This window comes from Penaeus japonicus, unplaced genomic scaffold (genome assembly GCF_977035675.1).
Source record: "Penaeus japonicus unplaced genomic scaffold, GWHDUDI00000001_assembly GWHDUDI00000037, whole genome shotgun sequence".
In the NCBI taxonomy this organism is placed as follows: Eukaryota; Metazoa; Arthropoda; class Malacostraca; order Decapoda; family Penaeidae; genus Penaeus; species Penaeus japonicus.
In genome coordinates this window covers 21,527,888-21,532,887 of record NW_028234439.1, presented here as the reverse complement: position 1 = coordinate 21,532,887, position 5,000 = coordinate 21,527,888, and positions in this window count along the sequence as shown.

Below are 5,000 nucleotides of genomic sequence, written 5' to 3'. Positions count from 1 at the left end.
AGGGAGACGGAGGAAAGGAAGGAGGGAGGGAGGGAGAGGGAGAGGAAGAGGAATTAAGAGAGAAACACACACACATACACAAGAGAGAGAGAGAGAGAGAGAGAGAGAGAGAGAGAGAGAGAGAGAGAGAGAGAGAGAGAAAGAGAAAGAAAGGGGCTCAAAAACATTTTAAAAAATAAGAATAAAAAATAAACACATACATGACCCTGATCACTTTCATCCAGCCTAAAATTTCTCACAAAAAGTGATCAGGATAATTTATAAAAGAAAAGAAAAGAGAGAGAGAGAGAGAGATGGTGAAGGATAGGGGGTGGGGGGTAAATAAAATGAATGGGCAGATTCCTTCATTATTCAAAGTGTAAGAATAGGAAGAGGAGTTAGAAGGTGATTAAATTATTCAATTATTCAACCTCTATTTTCTTCCCCAAATGTTAACAATCCTTTTTTTCTATAATAATTATTATACAATACAAATTACAATAATTCTTAATACCTTTTCTTCGTTGGTATCATTATGGCTTTCCTTATCATCAGTAACTCGATAATATTGATAATTATTATCATTATTGGTGTTGATGAATATATATATATATATATATATATATATATATATATATATATATATTGTAATTGTTATTATTCCTATAATAATGATTATAACAGCTACATCTATTAGGATAATTAGAGTTAGCATAGCGATGTTAGTGATAATAACAACCACAATGGTATTGGTAATTATAATAATGATAATAATGATGATACAAATAATAAAGGTGAATATGCTAATGATAATGATGAGAATAGTAATAGCAATGATAGCAATAACAATAACCTTGTTGTGATATTAATAACAATAATAATCCTCATGATAATAATGATAATGATAATAATAGTAATGATAACAATGACAATAATCATAATAATTATAATATTAATAACAATGATAATGCTAATGATGATATTAACAGAATTATCAGTCATAGTATTAGTAAATATTAACACAATCAATATTCCTGTTGTAGTTGTTATCATTATCTTTAGACTAACAAGGATAATGATAATAATAATGATAACAATAATGATAACTATCATTATGGTAAAAAAGACAGTGATACATAATAGAATAATAATCATTATGATTGTGGTTATTATCATCAAGATTATTATTCTTTTAATTGTGATTATTGCAACTATCATTCTAATCATTATCAATATTTAGGAATGATAAATATATCAGGGTTTATAAGTCTTCATCAACATTGAATTGCAATCATTAATATTGTTACTGGAATTTATGTCATCATATTGGATAGTATTATTATCACTATTATCATCATTATCATTATCGTTTTGTTAATATCTCATTATCATCGTCATCATCAATATCATAATTACTCTTATCATATTTGTTGTTATCACCATCATTGTTATTATCATCATCATTGTTGCTTTAAAGTTGTTTTCAGTGTCGTCTTTATTGTTATAACTTTATTCATTGATTTATCATATCATTTCTGCGTCATCAGTATCATCATATTATTCTTATCTACATTATATCATTATCATTATTTCCATTATCTTTATTGTTATTATTATTATAATTATTATCATTGATATTATTATCATTATCATCATTATCATTATTGTTGCTATTACCTTTATTAACATTTTATCATCCATTTACTATTGTTATCATCATTATCATCATTGTTATCATATATAGTCATTATTATCATCATTAAGATTATGAAGATATGACCATCATTATTATTATGATCTTTATCATCATTTCTCCATAATCATTATCGCTACCATTTCATTTTTGTTATATTCATTGTAATTATCATTATCACTTTGATCATTATCATCATAATCATCATTACAATCATTATCATTACTGTTATCATTATCATCATCATCAGCAGAGTTATCATTGTTATTGCTATTATCATTCTTATTTTTTATAACAATAATCATGATGATAATAACAATAATGATAACAATGCTAAAACTAGTGATAAAGATAGTAATGATAATGATAATGATGATAATAAAGATAACAATGGTGATAATGCTAATGATGATAATAATTATAATAATGATAATGATCATGATGATAATAATGATAACAATGATAACGAAAATACTTCCACTACTAATAAAGATGATAATGATAATGATGATGATATTAACAATAATGATAATGACATTATTATCATTATTAATAGTGATATCATTCATATAATCATCATAATCATTACTATTTTAATTATCAATATCATTAACACTGTTACAGTAATTATTATTATTATCATTATTATTATTATCATCATCATTCATATTTCTGTCTTGTTATCAAGAGCATTATCTTTTTGTTATTGTTGTTATCATCATTATCATTTTCGTCATTATCATCGTCATCATCATTATTGTTGAATCATTATCACTATCATCCATAGCATCATTATTAATGTCATAGTTATTGTTATTATTATTATTAGTTTTATCCTTATCATTATTATCATTATTATCATTATTATAATTTAGTAATGATTATTATGATTATCAAAAATATATCATTATCAATATCATCATTATCATTATCATTGTTATCATTGTTATTATCATTATTATTATTACTATTATTATCATCATCATCATTATTATCATTATCATCATTATTATTCTTATTAGTTTTATCATTATTGTCATCATTACTATAATTATCATCATTGTTATTATTGTTATTATCATTAATATTAAGAAAATCATAATTAATATCATTATCATTGCTGTTATCATCATTATTGTAACTATTATTGTTGCTCTTATCGTTATCATTATCATCATCATTGTTACTATTATCATTATTATTATCATTATCATTAACATTGCTATTATCATTGTTTTTTATAATTCATATCAGTATTTTTACGATTATTATCATTATCATTATTACCATCATTATGATCATCATTGTATTTTTTTATCAATATCATTATTATGATTATTACCATTATTATCCTCGTCATTATTATCATTAGCATTATCGCGATAATTATTACTAGCATCATTATGATTATCATTATTACTCTCATTATCATTTTCATCACCACCTTCTTTATTACCAATATCATCATCATTATTATAATCATTGTTATCTTCTCCATCATCTGTTCTTCCTATCATCATTACTATTATCAATATTATCGTCATCATTATTATCATCATCACCATTATTATTACTACTCTCTCATTATCATTATTGTCATCATTATCATTATTATTTTCACTATTATCATCATCACCCCTACTAGTGGTACTATCATTATCATTATTATCATCATTATCATTGTTATTACCATCACCATTGACAGCATTAGTATCATCATTATCATTATCATCTTTATTATCATTCTCATTATTATCACTAATATGATTATCATTATCATAATCATCATTATACTCATTATCATAAGATATTCACCAAAATTGCTTTAATCATTGTTATCATTAATTCCTTTCTATGTCATTTTCTATATTATCTTTACTATATTAATAACAATGCTAATAATGTTGATAATGACATTGATAATACTGATAAATGAATGATATGCACTGTCATAATCATTATTACAATAGACATAAAATAATGATAATGATGATGATGATATTGATGGTGGTAATAATGACAATATTAGTAATGATGATAATAACAACGACAACAATAATAATGATAATAATGATATTAATGACAATGACAATATAATTATATTGATATAATTATATTAATAATAAAAATAGCAATAATAACGATGATGAAAATGATAATAATCATGATGATGAAAAAGATGATAACGATAACAATATTGATGATAATAATAATAATTATCATGATAATGGTAATGATCATCATCATCAAATTAATATAAGCAATTAGATAATGATGATGATAATAATAATGTTAATCATAATTGTAATGATAGTAATAAGAATGATAATAATTATAATAACAATTATGATTACGAGGATAATAGTGAGGGTGATGATGATAATAATGATAATAAGAACGTCAATAACGATAATAATGATAATGGTAATAACAATCCTGATAATGATAATGATAATACAAACAAAAGCAGTAATGTTAATGATAATTAAAAACGACAATGATAATCAAAATGACAATAGTAATAACATAAATGATTATTACAATATTGATAATAGTAGTAATGATCTCAATAATAATGATGATAATGGTAATAATAATTATGATAATAATAGTAACAGTAATAATGGTAATGATAATAATTAAGATATTAATAGTGATTAAAAAAATCTATAGAAAAGATAATGTTAAGAAAAGAACTTGTAATTATTATATTAATGATCACAGTAATGATAATAGTTTATGAAAAAGGATGCAAATGATAACAAAAACAATAACAATACAAAAATGCAACCAAAAATAAACAACAATGTTAAGAACACTAGACATGGTTGCAATATAATCTAGAATTATGATTATATGAAAAAAATGAAAAATCTATATTCATGTAAATCATAAATTTATTAATTTATTCAGATAATATGTCAGAATATTTTGATATCAGTCTCTTTCTTATAGATACTATTCTAAGACAGAAAAAATACTTATCAAATATATCTAAGATGATGATAATGATGATGATGTCAATGATAATGATAGATTGAAAATAATTAGGATTTTTTTAGATATATCAAGGAAGGGAATAAGAAATTTTTACGGTGGTTTGTGTTGAAAAAAAAATATGTGAAGCTTCGAGTATATCATTACTATACTGCATATTGATATAGGTGCATTTGTCTTTATGTTATATGTAGTAATATTTTGTTGTTCTCTTCTGTAGGTGAATTAAATGTATAAGGATTGCCATGATCTGGTCAATAGTCATTCATCATTTGTTTTATTATAAAAATTAGTGTTTCTCTTTGATATTTTTATATTCAATGTTTTAGGA